A 21,824-nucleotide genomic window follows, 5' to 3' on the forward strand; every position below is an offset into this window, starting at 1 on the left:
ACACGTCTCGACAGGTGCATCGTATCAAATGCAAAGGACTTGGAGGGTGAGTGAAGTTTAAACATGGAAGAATAAACACACAGTTTTTCACAAGTACCTTCCACTTTTGGGGCTCCCCCTTGTCTATCACCTTACTCGGCCAAAGGGCCTTTGAGGACATGATGAAGGTAAGGCCGTCGAGACCGGGGATCCTTCTGGATCGCCCTGCGGCCTAGTCGCATCACGCGCCCTGAAAAGCAGCAAGGGGGCGCTTCTCCGGTCTGCGGTCCGAGAGGCGTGCGCAGGGAAGGGCCAGGCAGGCCCCGGCGTTGGCTTTGAAGATGGGCGGGGCCTCTAGACGCTGCAAGAGGCCAGGAGACGATCTCCCCGGGGTCCCAGGCAGAGCGTGGCCCTGCCCACACCTTGATTTAGTCCAGCGAGACCCAGGTTGCACTTAGAACCGAAAGAATTTGTAAGACAATCAACTCGCGTTGTTGTCGGCCGCTCCCTTTTTGGCAATTTTTTTGTGACAACAGAAAAGGAGTGCGCACACCTGTTACCTGCAGCGGTTTGTTCCACGCCGGCCTCGTGCTGGGCGCCACGCTGGATCCGGCCAAGCAATTAAGTGCGATGAGTGGACCCGACCAGGTTCCACGGGACACGCTTTGCATTTCACGTGGGTGGCGAGGACACACGTATTTGGGAGGGAGAGAGCGGCCCTGCCCAGGGCGTGCTGGGCACGATGGGCACTAAGGGGAGACCAGTTCCCACCCACCCGGGGTGATTTGGGGGGCTCTCTGGAGGAACGAGCTTGGTCCTTGAGTGCGGGGCTCCCAGGCTAGAAGCCTGGGGCAAGGGGGAACCCCGAGTAGAGGCGAGTTGGGGGCGGGGCCTCTGAGCCTGTGCAGTGGGTGGGACCCACCCCTGCCCGCCCCTGCCCTCCCCCAACTCAGGGCGGTGGACTTACTGCCCAGTGTTCCTCCCCCGGGGCGGGTGCAAGTCTGTTGTTAGAGGCGGGCGGAGGCTGAGCATGCTGCTGGGGGGTTCCCCACTTTGCCCCTTGTCCCCCACGCCAGGGGCAGCTTCGGGAGCAGGGATTTTAGACTCAGTCACGGCCAGGCTTGGGTCCTCGCTGTCTGCACCTGACTGACCACGTGGGTCAGACCGGCGACTTCACCTCCGGGGGCCTCGGGTTGTGTCGGAGGAAGGGAGCTGCTTCCTCGCGTGGCAGGGCCTGAGGCCGCCGGCGAAGCTCCCGGGGGGTCGTCGGAGGTGAGAACGGCGGTGCCCCCCCGCCCCGGAGCCTGGGCTCCCCTGTCTCCCAACGCCCACCCTCGGCCTCCCCAGAGGGACTCGGGGACCAGCTGCCCAGGAAGGACCGCAGCTCTGTGCAGCCGACTCCCGGTTCCCAGGTAGGACCCCTGGCCGTCCACTGGGCACCCGCGTGTTGGGTCCCAGGGCCACGCCTGCACCGGGGGCGCAGGGGGCCAGGCGACCCCGCTGGGCGTTGGCAACCCCTGGGAGCCGGATCAGGTCCCCGCCACCCCACCCCAGGCGATGGGCACTCACTCAGTGAAGCAGGACACCTGTGTTTGGGGAACAGGCAGGACCGGAGGGGTCTCCTGCTCCTGCCCCCGCCCCCGCCCCCACCCCCGCTGTTCTCCGTGGAAGGAAGAAGGTCCCTCCCCTTCTTGCCTTAAACAAACGGGAGAGTTTAGTTGCCCCCAGGCAGCCTGCACAGAGGTCAAAGGGCTGGTGGCCCCTTCCAGTGTGGGGCGGAGGGGTCCCCGGGTGATTTGCTCCGGAGCCGCAGTGATCCCGGGGCGGGGGGGCGGGGGGCTGGCTCATCAGTGCTGGACCGCAGCTCCCCGCCGGTTCTGCTCATGTCACCGAGACGGAGCAGAGCGCCCGCCACCGGCGGCTGCGTGGACCAGGCTCCACCCTTGGGCGGCCTCCCCGGGTTCCTCTCAAGATGCCGCTCAGCTTCCGCCTCTCTCTCATGCCCCCCCCCCCCAGCCTCCCCCTCCGCTCCACAGTCCCCCTCCCACCCTCTCCCCTCAGCGGGGGTGTCCGACTCGTTTTCACCGGGGGCCACATCAGCCCGCGGTGGCCTTCGAAGGGCCGAAGGTGGTTGTAGGGCTGCGTACCTGTGACGGCTCCTTCACTAGGGACGAGCCGCTGGGCGCTGCCGCCGGGCAGAAACCAGGTGGAGTCCGCATTCTGCCCGCGGGCCCGGTGTCTGCCCCCTGTGCCCTGAGCTGTCACCTGCCTGGGGGCCTCGGTGACTGTTTCTCCGCCCAGTGGGCGACCTGCAGGGGTGGCTCTGGGGACGTCCCAGCGTGGCGGCCTGGAGGCTCCTCCGTGAGCTGCCTCTCAGCATCTCGGTGTGTGCTTGACCCAGCCCCCCCCCGCCGGGCTCCTGGGGGTCCCACCCTGGACTCAGGGCCCGCGGGCTTCTGCAGGGCCCGTCTCGCAGCCTCTCGTCGTACGGGCGCGGGTGGGAGCCACTGGAATTCACGACCCCGACAGGTGTGGACTCGCTTTTCTCTGGGGGTGCCTCCCCGCCGCCCCTGCTCCTGCCTGGCACCTCGGTGCTCGGGGCAGCGCCCGGGGGTTCCTCCCTCTGCTCCCCCAGGACGCCGTCAGTGCCCGGCGAGCCCTTGAGGGCAGACTTGAGCAGCTCTGCAGGCAGGTGCCCTGGAGAGAGCCGGGCGCTGGGCAGGAGGGTCCAGGCGGCTCCCCCATCCCGGGTGGGCAGTGGCCGGAGAACACAGAAGCCCAGCCGGGGGTGACGAGGACTCTGCTCTCCGCTTCTGGACGCGTCGAGGAGCTGGGACTCGCCCTGGAGAAGGCCACCCTCGGCCTCTTCCTGCCGGGGGGGGGGGCGCGGGCCGTCTGGCCTCCTGGGGAGCTGGCTGCAGGGGGAGGCCCTGCGTCCGCCTGTCTGGGGGCCCGAGGTGGACAGAACGGCCCTCGGAGCTGCCCGGTGTTCGAAGACCAGGCCGGACGGGGCCACCAGCTGGCCACATGCTGAGGGGCCGGTCTGTGTGCAGCCAGGGGCCTCTGGGACATGGGCATCGTGGCGGTTGGTGTGTGTGCATATGTGAACATGTGTGTGCACCATGCACAAGCAGCCGTGTTTCCGTGTCTGAGGCCCGTCTTCAGCAGGTCGCGGCAGCGGCAGACTGAGCCCCACGCTTTCTCGGTCACGCCCAGTGAGCGAGAGCGAGTCTTGCTCCCATAGGCCCAGCGAAGGGCCTGGGCCTGCGGTACTTGGGCTGCGGGGGCTCACGTGCCCATCTGTGGACCCGTCTCTGTGGCAAAGGGACGGGAGACACGGGTTGGCCTACCCTAGGTCACGTGCTTTATCCTTGGCCCTGGGAATGGACCCCTGGAGATCCCCCCACCTGAGGGACGGAGGCTGGTGGGGAGCGGGCGTGAACACCAGGACGGCAGCCAGCAGGGGTCTGTCTGAGCAGCATCGGGAAGGCCAAGGGCAGATGGCCCAGCCCTGCGAGAGCCCGGTGGCCACGGGGGCTGGGGTAGGGTCCTTGCAGAAGCGTAGGTATTGGTGAATTTGTGGTGGGCACGGCGGTGGTGCATTGTCCACTCCCAACACCAGCCTTGGCCCAGCGACCACGCGGGCTGGCCTGGGGGGTGAAGAGCCAGCCCACGGGGGGAAGCCAGCCCTGCCGCCAGGAGCCCGGCACAGGTGCAGCGGGGGGCGGAGACTTCCTGTGCCGGAGCTGCTGGGGGCCGCAGCCCTGCTCGGGGACAGGGTCGTTTCTAGCCCAGCCCCGTCCCTGCACGCTGAGCGGTTGCTTTCCACCAGAGCCGTCCCTGCATGCAGGAGCAGCCCCAGCGCAGGGCGGCCGTGCTGGAGAGCGGCGGCCCCCACCCCACGCCTCCCCACCCACGTCCCCTCGGAGATTTCCTCTCATTTCCGAAGCTCAGCTTTGCACCATCCCCTCTGGGGTTGGGCTGGGGGGGGTGCAGCACCCCCCTCCACACTTCCTTGTGTGTCTGCAGGTCGCTGTCTCCTTCTGTTGTTTGTCTGTCTGTCTGCAGCGAAGACATCCTATCTACTGACAGCCTCCTGCTGCTTATTTCGTCAGCGCTGGGGCCCGGCGCTGAGCCAGGCCAGGGGTGTCTGCTGTGCGCGAGGTCGGACGCGGCTCCGTCCCTGTCCCCAACCCCCACGCCCGACGTGAAATGGAGCTGACCCTCAGCACCACTCTCTGGGGTCGCGAGTGGGCGTGCGTTTCCCTAACAGAGCATCCCAGACGGGGGGCTGGAGCAGCGGAGACTGACTTTTCACGGCTCTTGGCTGGAAGTCCAAGATCAAGGTGCTGGCACACTCGGCGTCTGGCGAGGGCCCCGCAGCCGGTTCTCAGAAAGTCGTCTCAGCGTTGGGTCTTCCCGTGTCCTCACGGGGCGGAAGGACACGGGGGCTCTCTGGGAGTCCCTTGCGGAAGGACACCAGTCGGATTGAGATTCAACCCATGCGTTTCCGGGGAACACACTGTCCGTCTGTGGCGGGCAGCAAGGGCTTCGCCAGGCGGGGACCCCCCGTGACCTGCGCACCGGAGTGGGCCCGAGCCACTGGCTAGCCCCTGCCCTTGGGTCCGCAGCACAGACAGGCAGGTGGTGGTGGCGGAGAGACAGACGGACAGCGGCCAGCCGGGAGCCCCGCCCACGCAGCGTGCCCCGCCCCGCCCTCCGCTGCAGCGCTGCTAAAAATAGAGTCGCACTTTGCGGAGAGATTCTTAAATGGCACCCACCAAGTGCCCATTAACTCATCAAAGTGGTGATTCCAAACTGATTATGTCGAGTGTAAGACATACTGACGTGTTCATCGCGGAGAATAATTAGCCGTGGAGTGGGTCGCGGGATGTCCGTCTGCCTGCCCCCACCCCCACCCCCACCCTGCGTGCGGGGGAGGGCGGGGAGAGGGTGGCGCCGAGGGTGTGCTGCTGGCTGTCGGGGCGGGGGGTGGGGGGACGGGTCCTCGTCGTCCTGCACTGCTGCCCGCCGTTGGGCACCCCCCCCACCCAGCCCCGGCCCCTCTCCAGCGGCCGGGCGGGCCTGCCTCCGGGCCTTGGCCCCCAGCCCGCGGGCAGTAATTGGCTGGGCTCCCCCGGGGAGCTGGGCTTCAGGACCCGCATTTCTCCCCACACCTTCCCTCCGTTTCCTTGGAAACCACATCGCTCTGGCAGCGTTCCGCAGTGACAGCGTGTGCACACACACACACTCTCCCCACCAGGAAGGAGTGCCACCCCGGCTGTCACCCGCCCCCACCCTTCCCCCCAGCCGCCGGCTCAGACCCCACAGGGGCGGGTGGGAATGCCCACCCTGCGGGAAGGGAGGTGGGCGGGCGGGGCAGCAGAGGAGCCGGGGGGGTTGCGGGCACTTGGATGGCAGCGTGGCTCCCGACGGTGCTGAGAGCCGGCCGCTGGGGAAAGGGCGGGTTCTGGAAGCACCCAGCTCCTTGGTGGGTGGGGTGGGGGGGGCATTGGTCCAGAGCCTCGGCCTGGGGGTGGGCAGTGAGGCCTGGGTGGGGGGCTTCTGCAGCTCTCCCACCTGGGCCAGCCTCCCCCACCACCCCCTCCCCCAGCCCCTGACTGCCGTTCTGCCTCAGGCAGGAAGTTTGCTGCAGGGACCAGTTGGGGATGACCGCACGGAAGGCGGGGCTCGCGTGTGGCCCCCGGCCCCCCAGTTCTCATTGAGCCCTTCTCCCGGACTTGCCCTCAGCTGGACAGAGGGCCTTCCCCTGTCCCCCGGCCAGGGCTTCCCGGGGCTGCCTGTGTCCTGAGACCCACCCTGGCCAGTGTGGGGGACACCGGCCCAGCAGCCACACGCTCTGCCCGGCACGGCCGCTCGGCTCCCCCAGGCCCTGCACATGAAGGGCCGTCTCCCGTTGGCTGCCCCGGACCCCAGCAGGGGCCCCGCGGTGACGGTGCAAACACAGGTGACTTCTGAGCTCCTTCTCTCCCTCCGTCCACCGTCCTCGGACCAGCGGCCGTGGGCCACACACGCTGCCCAGACCGGCGGCGGGTTCTTGTCCCGATGAAGCAGAACAGTCGGCTCGTACCCGGTGGGGGGGGGGGCGTGCAGCTCGAGAGCCAACACAGGGCGTCCTGCGATGAACTGGTGGGGGCGGGGGGTGGGGGTGGGGGGCTGCTTTATACAGGGGGTCTGGGAGGGCCTCCCTGAGGAGGCAACATTTAACTGGAAATTCGGGTCACACGGAGGAGCCAGCCTGTGATGAACGTGTCAGACCAAGGTCACAGCAAATTGCAAAGACCCTCAAGGTGGGGACCAGCCTGGTGCTTTCACAGGACGCGAAGGGGCGTCTGGGGCAGAGCGGTGGGGGAGGGGCAGAGGCTGGGGAGGGGCCCAGATGGGGCTCTGCCCCCCCTGTTCCCCACCCCCCCCTTGGAAGAAGTTTTAGGCTGAGTGACCTGGTGTTATTTAGGGTTTGCATTTTTTAATTTAACTTTTTTGGCAAAATACAGAAAGTATAAGGTTTACCGTCTTAACTGTGGTTGAGTGTCCAGTTCCGTGGCGTGAAGGACACTCACGTCGCACCGTCCCCACCCTCGTCTCCCGAACGTCTTCCCCGTCCCCCACGGAACCTCTGTCCCCAGGAAACCCCCGGCCCCTGCTCCCTCCACTCCACTTCCTGCCTCTCCTCCTGCCTCTTCTCCGAGGGCTTCCCGGAGGAGGAGCCCCGGACATTCACCCTCTGCATCCGGCTGGCTTCCCCGAGCACAGGGTCCTCAGGCTCCGCTCTGCGGCAGCGGCCAGGGTTCCTTCCTTCCTTCGAGGGCCGAGCGGTGCTCCGGGGTCTGGACAGGCCGTGCTGTGCTGCCCGTGGGCCCACCCGTGGGCGGCGGGGCTGTCTCCATCTCTTGGGCGCTGTGCTGAGCGTGTGCGTGGCACCGGGGGCTCTGAGCAGGGAGGGCGGCGCGTCGGCGGCGGAGGCAGATCTCACGGAGGGGATGGACTGGAGGAAGGGGGACCGGTCGGGAGGCCCGGGGTCAGAGGCTGGGGGAGCGGGCCTGGAGGGGTCACTCCCGGGTCCCGTCTGCGGCCGGAACCCCCAGAGCGAGTCACGGTCGCACAGGCTCTGAACACCACACGGGCGGGTTCCTGTCTGTCTTGTTCACTGTGCGCCTCCCGCCCACAGAACAGCCCGTGGCGCACAGTAGGCCCTCAGGAAACCATCAGCGGGCTGACAGGGACGATCGGATGCCCCCGTGTCTCCTCCTCCTCCTCGCCCTCGGACCCTCTGTCCTTGCTCGCCCTCGGACCCACGGAAGCACAGTCCGCACCCGTGAGGACATGGAAGTGAACTTGGGTAGGGCCCCACTCGAGCCGAGTCCTCAGGTTTCAGGGGCCGCTGGGGACCCAGCTGACAGCGTAACAGCTGATGAACAGGGAGCGGGTGCCTGGGCCCCCCCCCCCACCCCTCTGCCCCCCTCAGACACCGGGCCGTCCTTACGGCTTTGCCCAGGTAGGTCGCTCCTTGCCATGCATTTTCTCATCTCCACCGCCTTTCCAGTTATGGGTGACCGCAGAAGGCGCCCTGGTTTCCGAAAGGTCACCGAGACGGGGAGCCCGTCGGGGGCGGGGATGACTGACACAGTCGGCCCGTGTGAATCCGGAGAAGTTCTATGCACCCGCCGGACATGAACTGTGAGGGGGATTCAAAAGTATGTGAAGATTTATGGGGCCTCAGCTGGTGAGAACTGCCTGTCCGTTTGCTGTTCGTGTGGGGATTATTGGTTCCTTCCGAGGGTTTGACCCCTGGCTCCGGGGCCAGCAGGTCCCCACACAGGCCCTGGGGGAGGGCGCGGCCGAGGTTAGGGCCACTCCCTGCGCCCTGTCCCCGCCCAGCAGTGGGCTGGAGGGCAGCTTGGGACCCGGCTCCTTCTGAATGCCGGAGGTGCCCGACCCCTGCCCCCCGCAGCTGTCGGCAGAGAACACGGGGGTGTCTGGCCTCGGTCCCTAGAGATCCAGGGACCAGGACGCAGGGGCGTGGCCACCTCACATTTCTCAGACTGGGTTCGAGACTTGGTGCCAACCCCCGGCCTCATCCCCGAAGAGTAGAGGTTGAGCCTGGGCACCTGCGTTTTTTTCTGTTTTTAAGATTTTATTCAGTTTTATTTTTAGAGAGGGGAAGGGAGGGAGAAAAAGAGGGAGAGAAACATCCATGTGTGGTTGCCTCACAAGCGCCCCCTACTGGGCACCTGGCCCACAACCCAGACATGTGCCCTGCCTGGGAATCGAACCGGTGGCCCTTTGGTTCACAGGCTGGCGCTCAATCCACTGAGCCACGCCAGCCAGGGCGGGACCTGTGTTTTGAATGAGTGCCCCGGGTATCCTGTTCACTGGCCGAGGCTGGAGAATAGCCACGCAGCTGTTCATCTGCTCTCTTGTGGACGAGGAAGCGAGGGTCCGGGAGTTGAAGAGGCACAGTCGGGACTCTCTGCCTTCTGGGGACTTGGACCTCGACAGGGCAGAGACCCAGAGCGGGCAGACGTCGGCTTACAGTTGTGAGTGCGCCAGACACAGTCGGCTCCTGTTTCGTTATGTATTCGTGGCCGCGTCCTGTCTGCCCCAGTGCCTGCCCGGCCCGGCCCTGGACCGGAACTTGCAGAGGCAGCAGGAAGAGCTCCTTCGTGGGGGCACGTCTGCACGGCTCTGCTCCCTCGGAGTGGGGCTCGGCGGGGGCCTGAACTCGTGTCCCGCGGGGCGGCGGCTGGGCCAGGAAGTGGCTCACTGGAGGAAAAGCATGGACCTTGGCCAGCCCTCTGGTGTGAACCCCCCCCGGCAAGGCCCACTTCATGCTCATGGGCAGGACCGCGCTGGTCCTCGCAGGTGGGGCGAGGCGGGGGAGGCAGGGAGTCCCTCTCGGATCAGGGCTGGTGCCTCCCGCCCGGGGCAGCGGCCACCGCCCCTTCCACACCCTGGCCGCCAGTCCCTTTTCCTCCCTGGTGTCCCCTCCCTGCCCCACACTCTGGTGAGAAGATACAGCCCGGGGAGACCCCCAAGAGCCTGCGGGTTCCCACCTCCCTGGTCCTGCTGGGGCTGTGCCTCCCACTTGCCATATCCCCCCACCTCCTGCCCCTTGGAGGGCGGAAATCCGAGACCCTCCTGAGGGCTGTCCGCAGATGTGGCCGCCAGGCGGGGACCCCACCGCCAGGGAGAGCCACTCCTGTCTTCGACGCCAAGACACCGTGTGCCTCTCTCCAGCAGCGCCGGTGACCTCTGCCGTGTTTGCAGGGACGTCGATGACTCTCCCTCCGCAGGGGCCTTTTACTTGGCGTTGGGGCCCGGGGCCAGGCAGCGCGCCCATCCCTGTGGCCACCACGGGGCCCGGCCCCCCCGCCCCTCGTCAAGGCAGAGCTCCGGGGGCTGTCACGTGGCTGGGCGGGGGCCGAAGGGGCTGCGGCGGGAACTGAGGTGTCAGGAGAAACATGCTCAGACCTTGGGGGGAAGGGGCTCGATTTGAGCCGATATGACCATGTCTCGCTCGAATGGCCCTCCGTGTGAATGACCAGCCAGAGGCCGGGTGGCCCAGCCACTCAACTCAGCGCTTGCCTGCCCATGTCCAACGCCCCAGCCTCGTCTCGGGGTCACAGCTCCTGGTCTGACACTGGCTGGAGTGAAATCAGCGTGCAGGGTTATCTGCCCTGCTGGAGGAGGACAGAGAGGTGCAGGTGTCCAGCTGGGGGACAGAACCACAGAGCACGGAAGGCCCCCCGGGGTGGGGGGCGGGGCAGAGGCATGGTGTCATTTTTCAGCGTAGTTTCCCCTCCGTTTCTCGCTCCGTAGAGCAGGGGGCTCGGTGGGCTGGCGGCCCGCGGGGGTGTGTCACGGTGCCGGTGCGCGTGTTCCGGGGCGGGAGGAATGAACTGCACACTTCCTGTCCTGGAAGTCCCCTCACCCCCTGTGGGAAGCGAAGCCGATTTTGGAAAGCCTTCTCGGAAACGGTTCAAGGTGAGAAAGATAAGAGTCGCCAGCCTCCTTCTCCCGAATCTTTCTATTGGCACGGAACACACACACGGGTGTGCCTGCCTGCTCCCCTCCAGGGGGAGTTTAAGAGGTTCCCGAGTAGCAGAGAATTTCAGGCTGAATATTCTTCAGCACCTTTGGGTCTTCTGCTGTGGTTCTCTCTCCCTCCCCTCCCCCCGCTCCGGGGTCAAAAGGTCTGAGGACTCCCCCCTCCACCCGCCCCACACTCCAGGTGTCCCTGGGCTCGCTTGCATTCTTGCTTCTGCGAGCGAAAGTCTTAACTGAAAAAACACTTCTTTGCCAGCGAAAGTCTTAACTGAAAAGACACTTCTCTGCCAAGAGGAGAAAAGAAACCAGAGCACCTGATGGGAAACGCGGGTCAGAACCGCGGTGCGGGGCCACTGCGCACCCTCCCGGCTGGCCAGAATCGCGATGGGTGCGGGTGGGCCCCGATGGGGAGCGATGGGGACCCTCGCGTGGCCGGTGGGGTGTGAGCCGGTGCGGCCGCTTTGGAAGATGGCGTCCTGGTTTCTCAAAAAAGCCCAACACACACTAAGCACACGCCCCTAGAAACAGACCCCGAAAGGCTGAAAACGTGCGTTCACGCGGGTGCGTGTGCAAGCATGCTCACGGCCGCCACACTCACGGTGGCCGGCCGGACGGTGAGACCCGCCCAGGGGTCTGCCGGCCGGCTGCTGGATGCGCGGGGCGTGGCCCGTCCGCGCAACGGGGCGTTCGCCGTGCGGTCGCGGAAAAGGGGTGAAGTCCCGGCCGCATTCCTCCGCGGGCAAGTCCAAGAACAGGGTCGCGTCTCGTATAATCCCAGGTACACAGAACATTCGGACCGGGGAGGTCCGGAGAGACGGAAAGCAGCGTGGTGGCTGCCGGCGACGGGGGCGCGGGGCGGGGAGTGACTTCACCCTTTTGGGGTGATGGAACATTCCGGAAGCAGACGGAGGTGGAGGCTGCCCGGCGCTGAGAGGGGGCTAAAAGCCACTGAAATATTCACTGTAAAACGGTTAGCTTCACCCCACGTGAATTTTATCTCCATTAAAAAATTATATAAAAGGTTCCCGAGACGCAAGCTGTGAGCGCTGCGCCAGCGGACTTGGGGGAGCAGCTATGCATGGGCGAGGGGGCGCTGTTTCTGTGCAGACTTCTTCCTGGGCGGCTCCACCTCGGCAGTGACGGTCCGGGCGGGCCTCGGACAGCGGGGTGGGCAGGAGGAAGATGAGGGGCCTTCCGTCTCGACGGTGCTCAGGGCCCAGGCAGCCCCGGAGCTGTCCCGGAGGGACGGCACGCACTCTCCTCCCAGCTCGGCGTCCCCCTGGGCCCCTTCCTGGAGCGCTCCTTCGCCCCACATCCCAGGGCAGACCACCGGGGCTCTGAGAAGGCTCTGCGGACTCCCTGGAGGAGCAGCAGGTCCTGCACAGGGCGCTGGGCGGGTCTAGGAGGCGGGGGCCGACTTGGGGCTTTGGCCGTCTGAAGCCCTGCCCCACCCCCAGCCCTGCCCCCCACCTCTGCCGTCACCCCCATCTCCACCCCCTGTCTTCCCACTGATCGTGTTCTCAGCTGTCGGCCGGGGCCCTGGGGACCTCCTCCTCGCTCCACGACATCCCTGCCCGGGGGCCTGAAAGAGGCAGGGGTCTCACTGCCAGGCCCCCAGACCCTCTCAGGACACAGGCAGCTCCCAAGGTCACGGTCAGGGGTGCGGGGTGCTGAGCCGAGCGCTCGCTCTCCTCGCATTCACCACTGAAGAGACAGCTCCCCCCGCCCCCCCAAACTGGAACTGGAGGCCCCAGGTACAGAGATGAAAATCCTCCTTGATCTTTGCTTGCCCCAGCCCCGCCCCACCCCCACCACCCCGAGCGCGGAGCCGTAATCCACGCAGGAGAGGAGAGAGGATAATTAACTCAAAAAGGCCCCCGTCCCCGCCCGTCGTCCTCTGCCGAGAGAGGGGGAGCTGCGGGAGAGGAGCCAGAGGTCTGTTGGCATAATCCCCATCTCGGGGCGGGACGGTTCCAGCCCTAATGAGACCCCCGGGCATTATCTCGGCGTGTGCGCCGGGGCGCATGGCCGGGGAGAGGGCGAGGCCGGCTTTCCTCTCCGAGTGTGGACCGACGGAGAGAAGTGGCGTCGCGTTTGAAGGGCACCCAATCAATCTGTTACCCTCGCTGCATGAAATTGCATTTGCCGGCCACGTGCTATCTCGCCGGGCGCAGCTGGGCTGCAAGTCACCGGCGATAACGTGCTTCATTATGCCGCCGTGTTTATGAGCTGTGCCTGGGAGGCGGCGATAGAAACATGCAGCAGTAGGCAAAGGCAGGGCTGGGGGGAGGCGGGGGAGCGAGTGCCCGTTGCCAGGGCAACGATGGGCTATTTTGGGCACTGGATTTTGCAGGGTGATGAAAAAAAAAAATCTTTTTCCTGGGATGGCTGGAGTCTTCCTCCCCATCTTCTCCGCCCCCACCCCAACCCCACCCAGGACATAAACACAGGGCCGAATATTTAGGAAGGGATGGCTTCATTTCTTAATTAAAAATGATTGTATTTCACCTTCTACCTCCTTTCAGAAGGAGGAAGAGAAACCTCGGGGTGCTGATAAGTGTGGTGGAGTGGAAGGCAGCTTTGTTCGGGCGGAAAGAGGCGTGAATTATTTACTGATCTCCACCGATCCCCCCATCCCCCCCGTGCCCCTCCCCCCTCTCCTCACTATGGCGGCCCAATGCAGAGAACCCCACCTCAGACTCGAGAGATCGTGCGCTCCGGCCCTCGGCGCCGTCCCAGGACCTGCGGGTGTGTGTGCGCGGGGTGAAATCCGAGGAGCTCCGGGCAACTGGCCGCCGGGAGCGGGCGGCGGCCGAGCCAGCTCTGCCGGCTCACAGAGACCGGGCGGCCGCCACTCCTGCCCGTGAGTGAGGGAGTCTGAGACCTCCCCGGGAAGGGGTGCCCTGCGGGCGCTGAGCGGGTTCCCCAACCCCGAGGGCAGCCAGACCGGTGCCCCCCAGGACCTGTGCTGGTGCCGTGTCCGTTTTCACGGGGACCAGGAGCTGACAGGTTCCAGGCTGGCCACCTCCCTTTTGTTTGTTTATTTTTTTCGGTGGTTCTCAAAGTGGGCACCCTGGCCAGCAGCGGAAGCAGGGCGCCGCCTGGGGACTGGCTACAAATACACATTGGGGGTCGCGATGGGATGAGTCAGCGGCCTGTGTGTTCAGGGGCACCCCAGGGGCACGGAGGCTGGCCCAGTGTGGAAAGGAAGGCATTTATTTATCACCCAGGGGTTTACTACCCCGCCCCGCGCCTGGCTGGCCCCAGCACGCGGCCGTAGGTGCCTGACAGGCAGGTGTGGGGTGAACGGAGCTGGGGAACCGTCCTGGGCTTGCCCCTCCGCCTCTGCCCAGGGGCAGCGGGCCTGTCTCCCAGGGACACCGCACGAACTGAGGTACCCAGGCACGCTCCCCCTGCCTGCTGAGCACTGGTGTCAAATCGAAGATATGTTCTGGGCCCGGACAGCATCTTGCAGGGTCAGCTGCATTCTGGAAGATTCCATAGATGTCAAAGTTGACGGGATGGGGCTGGTGGGGGGGGGGGGGGGGGCTCTCGTTGTCATTGGATGGACTCTCCCCCCACCTTCACCAGACAGAAGTTCCCAGACGGTGTCCTTCGTGGGCCAGTTTTCAGGAGGTTCTTTGTGATACATCAGGGGGAAGGTGCTGCTGGCTTCCGCTGTGGGCCCGTCCCGAGGGGGCGTCACCTGTTGGAGCGCTTTGCCCTGAGCCTGAAGAGACAGAGAGGATGTGAAGCCCTTTCACCAACGAACGTTTGGTCACACAGTGTCCGAGGGTCACACACTCACGGAGAAACACCGGGAGCTACAGAACAGCGCACAGAAGTAGACACACTACCTGTTCTCTTTCTGTCTGACGATAAACTATCGTATTTCTCCTTTTTTTTTGTTTTATTCTCCTCTCCCTCTTATATTTTCACAAACTTGAGATCATATGGTATTTGGCTTTTTCTCAGCAAACATCATATTGCCAGCAGGCTCCCCATTTTACAAAGTCTTCCATACATGGGTTTGGTATTTTTTAATTTTAGTGGGCATATGCAATTTCATATGTGGATGTATCGCAGCTGAGCTTTTTCTGTGAATACATTATTTCCCATGTCTCTTTCAGGCTATGCACGTGGCAGCCTGGGACTCAAGACCTTGGGAAGCCGAGGGGCTGGGAGCCGGGAGAGGTGAGTCCCTCATTTCCGACACCTGCCTGGCCCGGCCGTCGGGGGAGGAGCCGGCTCCTCGGTGGGGTTTGGAGTCGGCTTCTACGTGACATTCAGGGGAAGCACCAAAAAGGGCTTCCCCTGGGGCAGGTGGCGGCCTTGGGCATTCTGAAGGTTGGCGACGAGGTGAATATGGTAAAACAGAGGTTGGCGCAAAGGTTCCTTTTCCTGCACAGAGGGGCGCCTCCCGGGAGGGACCCGAGAGACCCCGGTGCTGCCGGGCCCGCCCTCCACCCAGCGGGGCTGCCGGCCTGCCCCCCGCCTTGGGCGCCGGGCTGGCCCTGCGGGCCCTGGTGCGGAGCAGGGGGCAGGGGCAAGGATCGGCTCAGGGTCACGCGCTGACATTTCTGTTCCATCTCCCCGTGTTACCTCATTTGGGGGCCACGCGCCTGCTCATGGGAGTGGGGGGAATGAACGTCTCGGCCTGTGCCGGGCGGCCTCCCACTGAGCACAGGCGCCCCTCCGCTCCCCGCAGACGCCTCTGACTTCACAGGTCCCTTCGCCACCGACCCCGCAAACCCCTGGCAGGCCCCTCCCCCTCCTCCCACCCTTCCCAACCCAGCTGCCGCCGCCGCCACCAAAAGGGAATCCCCGGGACGGACAGTGTGGGGCAGCTCTTGAGCGTCAGGACCCCTGAGGGCGGGTGTTCTCCACGGGGACACTGGTGACGTTTGGGCCGGAGAGTTCTGTGCGGCGGGGACTGTCCTGAACCTTGTAGGACACTGGCAGCACCCCTGGTCCCCACGCACCTCCTGCCGGCAGCACCCGAGTCAAAAATGTCCTCCGCCCCGGGGGACAGAAATCCCTGACCTAGAACAGCGATGCCCCAAACGGGCTCTGTTGGTGGGACGCCAGTAGGTGTTCTCTGAACCACGGGGGTCCGGGAGGAGCGAACCCCGAAACGGAGGGTCCGGCAGGGCGGAGTCAGCAGGGTGGGCGCCTCCGCCCCGCCCCCTCTGCTCCTGGTGGCCTGGCCTGTGTGCGGCCTGTGCTCCCGTGCAGTGCTTCCCGGTCAGCTGGCCGTGCGGGAGCGGCTTCCTTTGGTTGCGTGTTACTGCTTTTCCGTCCGCTCTGGGTTCTGCCCGGTCACAGCCTCTGCTGCGGCCTCTCCGGAGCTCCAGGGCCTCTGGTTCGTCCCCTTGTGCCACGGAGGGCATCGCCGTTAGTGCGGGTGAAGAAGAACTTGGCCATGTATTTCATCTGTTCGGTGGCGCCGTTTTTGCGGCTGTCCGGGGACAGCTTTGCTTTGGTCCCCGCAGCGTCCTGCTCCTGCCCAGTGGCCTAACCCTCTGCCTCCCTCCCTCCGCAGCCCCCTGCTGCCCTCGGCCCGTGGCCGCGCCCCTGCGGGAGCTCTGAGGCCCTCCGGGCCAGCGCGCCGCCTGGCCTCCTGCCCTGCCCTTGCTCGTGGCTCAGCGGCCTCCTGCCCGCTTTGCCTGGAGGCGTCCAGGGCGGCCTCCAGGCGTCTTCGTCTGGGAGGCACCTCTGCCCGGGGTCCTGGCGAACGGTCTCGGGCTCCTCCAGGCCTCAGGCCCGTGCAGGTGGGCCCACCCACCTGTGGCTGTGTCCTCCAGGCTCGGCCAGGGTGACCACCAGCTGTGGCCTCGGGGGACGAACCCGCAAGGACACGCCGTCCCCCAGGGGCCATGGCCTGCACTCGGGTCACTGTGCTGTGGAACAAGCCGCGGGTCTGGACAGCTGTGTGGTGGCGTGGACCCACCGTCGGAGTGTCCGCAGGGGGTTCCCTGCCCTGACCACCTGTGTGCACCGCCTGTTCCCCCCCACCCCCGGGAATCGCCAGGGCCTTTCCTGTGTCTGTAGCGCTGTCTCTTCCAGAATGCTGGAACCGCACAGGAGGTAGCCTCTTCAGACTGGCGTCTCCCATGTAGTGACAGCCACCTCAGGCTCCTCCGTGGCTTTCATGGCGGTGACGGCTCATTTCTTTTTTTTTTCTTTTTTTAAAAAATGCTTGTTCTTCCATCAAGTACTTTTTTTTAGAGAGATTTTATTTATTTATTTTTAGAGAGGGAAGGGAGGGAGAAAGAGAGAAACATTAATGTGCGGTTGCTGGGGGTCGTGGCCTGCAACCCAGGCATGGGCCCTGACTGGGGATCGAACCTGTGACACTTTGGTTCGCAGCCCGCACTCAATCCACTGAGCTATGCCAGCCAGGGCTCGGCTCATTTCTTTTTGGTGCCAAAAAATATTCCTTTGTCTGGAAGGTCCATGGTTTTTTTATCCACCACTTACTGAAGGGCATCTTGGCGTTTTCCAGGTGTTTGCAGTTTTGCATGAAACTGCTGTACACATCTGTGTGCAGGCGTCGTGTGGACATAGGTTTCCTGCTCCTTTGGGTAAATACCGAGATGCACAGTTACTGGCTCACACGGTAAGAGTATGTTTAGCTCTGTAAGAAACGCTCAAAGTGTCCCCCGCAGTGGCTGCACCGTTTCACACCCCCACAGCCACGGCCGAGGGTTCCTGTTGTTGCTCTGCATCCTCGCCGGCACTTGGTGTTGGCAGCGTGCAGGTTTTGGCCAGTCTGATCGGTGTGCGGCGGCGCCCCCTTGCTGTGTAAATCGGCGTTTCCCTGGTGACGTGTAACACTGAAACCCTGTGGGTATGTTTACCGCCGTCTGTCTGTGTTCTTTGGGGAGGTGTCTGTGAAGGTCCTTGGTCTGTTTTTAAATTGGGTTGTTTCCTCATTGTTCAATTTTAAAGGTACCTGTGTACTTTGTGGAACCGCCCTGTATCTGGTGTGTCTCCTGCAAATATTTCTGTTCTGGACAGTGGTGAGGTTTCTCGTGCTCTTGACGCTGCCTTTCACGGAGCAGAAGTTGTCCGTTTTACCGAAGTCTGGCTTTTCCGTTGTTTCTTTCGTGGGTCGGGTCCCGGTGTTGCAGTGTATATTTTTATTCTGAAATAATCTTAGACTTCTAAAAGTGTGACTGTCACTGGGAGCCCGCAGGAGACCTTCTTGGGTGTCCCGTGGTGGGCGGTGCTTTGGCGCCCGGCGGGCAGACGCTGGGGACACGGTTAAACACCCCGCGGGCAGAGGGCAGCCGCCACCGGGAGAACAGCCCTAGTGCACGTGTCAACAGCGCCGAGACCGAGTGCCGGCCCGAGCCTCCTGCCCCCGCCCCCGCCCCCACCCCGCAGCTCCCCGAGAGTCAGCACCTCACAGCAGCCACGTCACGGCTGCTACAACACAACTGAGAAATCAGTGTTGGGGCGACACTGCTGTCAGCTGGGTCCTTAGGAACCCTCTCCGCGATGCCGAGGGCACAGGACGCCATCGGTCACTGTAAGCCCGAGGTGGCGCGGGGGCTCCCTGAAATGTTCTCACCCCGCACCGCCGAGACTTGGTGCCGTTTGCACGTCAGCTCCCCGTGGCCCCCGCCCGAGGCCCCCAGCGACCACCGTTTTACTTTTTTAAAAAAAGATTTTATTTATTTATTTTTAGAGAGGGAAGTGAGGGAGAAAGAGAGAGAGAAACATCAATGTGCAGCTGCTGGGGGCCGTGGCCTGCAACCCAGGCATGTGCCCTGACTGGGAATCGAACCTGCGACACTTTGGTTCGCAGCCCAAGCTCAACCCACTGAGCTACGCCAGCCAGGGCCTCGTTTTACTTTCCGTCTCTAAGATTCCACGCCTTCAGATGCCTCGTGTGCGCGGAAGCCCGCCGTGTCCGTGCTTCGGGGATTCGGAGACCGGCTCCTCGTTTATTCCGCTGGGCGCGGCGGCCTCGCGGTGCGTCCCCGCTGGAGCCCGGGCCGGCGTGTCCTTCTCTTCTGGGCCGAGCCCCATTCCACCGTGGGGACCGAGCCCGTCGTCTCGGATCGGTTCCCGCGGCCTGGCCGTCTGCAGGGACGCGGCCGGGATGAGTAGAAGCGCCAGTGTCCCTTCGCGATGCTGACTTCGGCCCGTCCGGAGCAATCCCCCTCAGTGGCTCCAGTGTAACCTGCCAGGGGAGCGCCTCCGTGTTTTCCACGGCGATGTGTCGGCTGAGGTTCCCTCCGGCCGAGCGCATGGGACTCGCGTTTCCCCGGTGGCCCGAGACTCGGAGCACCTGCCGGCCATCCGTTCGTCTTCCCTGGAGAGATGTCTGCCCCAGCCCTTCCCCCGCTGCTCCAAATGGGGTTCTCGGTGGGTCTGGCTGCTGAGCTGCAGGGGCTCCTTCTGACCTCCCGACAGCAGCCCCGCGTCGGTCCTCGGTCTGCAAGCGCCTTCCCCCGGCCCCTGGCCCCGCGGGTGCCGTCTCTCTCTGCTGACCGTCTGCTCCGCGGGAGCGGCAGGCTTTGCGACACTTCTGTTTGTGTCTTCGCACCTTGACTCCTGCCCTCGGTGACGTCACGGGCGGCCTGAAACAACACAGCAGCGTTCAAGGAGGCTTCCTCTGGGGGGGCGGGGCCCGCTTTGTAGGATAAAACCATTGTCACACGGGCCGCGCCTGCGTCACCGGTTGGTTTTTGGTGACACTCACGTGAGGCCGGGCTCTGCAGAATGAAAACCCGAGTGTCCTTCCCGCAGACACACCCACCCACGCCTGCACTGGGAGGTGAGGGAGCTGGGTGGTGTGGCAGGGACGGGGGCGGGGAGCTCCCTGGGGGACGCCAGGTCCCCTGTCTCGCACACAGGCCACCATCTGGAACTGGTGTCGTGGGGGCTGCTTGCATCTTCCCTCCATGTGAAGGGCCGTCCCCACCAAGGGCGGTGATCCGACCCCACAGACATGGACCCAGGGTCCCTGGGCTCTGGGGGGGTCCCCATGGCAGGCAGGCGCTCCTGGCTGTGGCGGGATTGGGGTGCCGTGGTGCTGGTGCAGTGGAGTCAGCCACCAGGACTCCCCACGTAGCCGGGGGCAGAGAGGTTTGGGGAGAAGCCACTGGTCCCCGTCGTCATTCTCACTGGCTCTTCTCGGGGCCCAGTGCCCCACCGACCTCAGAGAGCAAAGCCCGGCTCCCGGGCCGCTGGCGTCAGGGGGGCCGGAACCCAGAGGAGCTCACTCACTCCACAGGGCGGACAGTCCCCCCAGGGAAGCAGTCCCTGGGGCAGCGGTCTCCCTAGACCGTGCACACGGTCCCCGGGGGCTCGTTAACGGCCAATTATGGCTCAGCGGGTCACGGCAGCCCTGACAGCTCGCATCTCCGGCAAGCCCGGTGATGCCCAGGCTGCCGGGCCCGGGCTGCACCTCGAAAGGCGGGAAGGCCGGCGACTGGCCGACGGAGAGGGCCCAGCGGGCTGCGGTGACCTCCAGACACTGCGGGAGGCAGGGGCTGCCCTGGGCCTTGAAGAACAGGCGGGGGGGCGGGGTGGAGGGCCCTGGGGGTAGGCACCCGGATGCCCTGAGGCAGGGGTGGGGCCGCAGAGGCCAAGGGGAGGCCCCAGGGCCCTCACCCCACGCAGAGGCGGCGGTTCCCACTCTCCGGACCTCCCCTGTTCCTCCAAGCAGCGGTGCGACTTGCGCAGACCCGGAAGGTGTAAAACCAGATTCAGCAGAGTCCCGTGTGTGCGTGGCGGCTACGGAGGGGACTCCTGGGAAGGGAGGGCAAGGGGCTTCTTTGAGTCACGCAGCTTCCTGGGGACCAGACCCCTGCCTTTTTGCAGGTGTCTGAGCAGCGGGTACCTGTGCCATCGAGGGCAAAGTGGGCGCTTGTAGAGATGTCTCTCCGGGGAAGCGATTAGCCAGCCGGACCTGTAGTCCTTCTGCGAGCAGCAAATTACCCGGGCAAATGTAATTACCCGTTCGCTTTGTTACGAGCGCCGAGCTAAGAAGATTGAAGCAATGGGTCCTTCCGCGGTATTTATCTCAAAGCTTGCTTGCACGATGCATCCTTGATATTAAACACAATGAGACTTTTTTTTTAATTCAATTAAGCATTTGCCTACTGTGACTCTTTATTCATCGCAAATTGTCTCAGTAAATAATCTTCATCAAAAGTCAGAACCAATCCCCATTAGTTGTGTCGATTAATTAATGGGTCCCCCCGGAGCCACCCAAATGAATTCAATTTGAACGTCAACAACGTGGCGGCAGCGTTTCCCAGGTCGGCATTAAGACAATATTAAACCTGCAATAAGTCACATTTAAAATGTTAATTCAGAGAACCTCTCCATTTAGAGCATTTAATTAAATCCTTAAATAAACCGCGCGGGTTCAGGACCAGATGGCTCTGCGTTTCCCGGCAGCGCCGCGCCGGCGCGGCGGAGATAACCGGGATCTACAGAGTAATAAAATCTAATCTCGTCCCCGGCGGGCGGGGCGGGGTGTGTACACAGCCCCCGCCCTCGGCGGAACGCGAGGCCGTTGACCTCGGCGTTCTCCGGGTCTGAGCAGCCAGAGACGAAATTAGTCTTTTCTTTTTTTCTTTTTTTTTTCCTACCAGGAGATTCTTTTCAACTTCACTATATTAATTTTTAGCCAAATACGAACTCCTAAGGAAAATTAAAGTTTAATGTAACCGAAGATAAAGTCATGCAATCTTAATATTCTGAAGGGATTATGGGGTCCCCTGAACATACGCTCCGCAAATGCCACGGACGTGGGACGGATTTAGGGGGCGGCGGGAGGAAATGAAGATACCAGGAGGCTCTTGACTCTGCCCCTCCCCCTCCCCCACCTGGGGTTAATAAAGGGCCTAATCTAGAAAATTCCGTCTTTGCAATCAGTCTTGCAAGGGGCGTGGAGGGTGTCTGTGAGGGGAGGGACCCGTGGCCGCCGGGAGAGGCCACTCCTTCACCTCAGGAGCAGGTGACGGGGCCCAGGGGTCAGCCAGCGGGCCCCGGAGTGGCCCCTACATTCCTGCGTCTCAGCACCCTGATCCCCGGTCCCAAGAGCGGTCCTCCTCCACGGGGAGGGGTCACAAAAACAGCGCCACCCTCCCCTCCCCCCGCCCCTCCTCAGGGTGCCCAGCGGGACCAGACACCCTTGGCCGCGTCCCATGGGATCACAGCGATGTCTGGTCACGTGGTGACCGAGGACCTGAGGGTGCCGTCCCCCCCAAAAGTCTGTCAGTTCGCAAACAGCTAAGAAGGAAGGCTCCCTGTGTCCTCGGTCCAGCCCTGTGAGCCTGCCGCTCACAGGTACCCACATCCCTCAGGACGCCCCGGCCCCCACGGGGACAGGACAACGAGGAAAACCCGAAAACTTGCCCTTTGTCCCAGAAGAGTGACCCCCCCCACCCCCGCTCCTACTGTTCCAGGCGGAGCCGCAGGGACCGTGTGGTGGCCTCATCCCGGGAAATGACTCCGTGTCCCCGATGGGCAGTCAGAGCCCTGCCCTGGTCTCCACTCGACCTTCCTTTCTCACCCTGACGGTGACTGTTCGGTTGTGGCTGAAGCTCCCCGCCCCCCCCTGAGGTGGCTGGGCGGGGTCGTGGGCGGGCTAGCGGTGGCCGGCAGTGCCGTTCGGAGCCCCATGCCTGGGACGATCCTCGGCCCGAACCCGCTGGGCCCCGCGCCACGCAGGGTGCGCGGTGGGAAGTGGATGACGCACCGCGAGAGCCTCGGCTGCGGAGTTAGCCTCGGTGAGGACCCTGAGCCCGGCG

This window comes from Phyllostomus hastatus, unplaced genomic scaffold, assembly GCF_019186645.2.
Source record: "Phyllostomus hastatus isolate PE091 unplaced genomic scaffold, TTU_PhHast_1.1 phas_contig_210, whole genome shotgun sequence".
In the NCBI taxonomy this organism is placed as follows: Eukaryota; Metazoa; Chordata; class Mammalia; order Chiroptera; family Phyllostomidae; genus Phyllostomus; species Phyllostomus hastatus.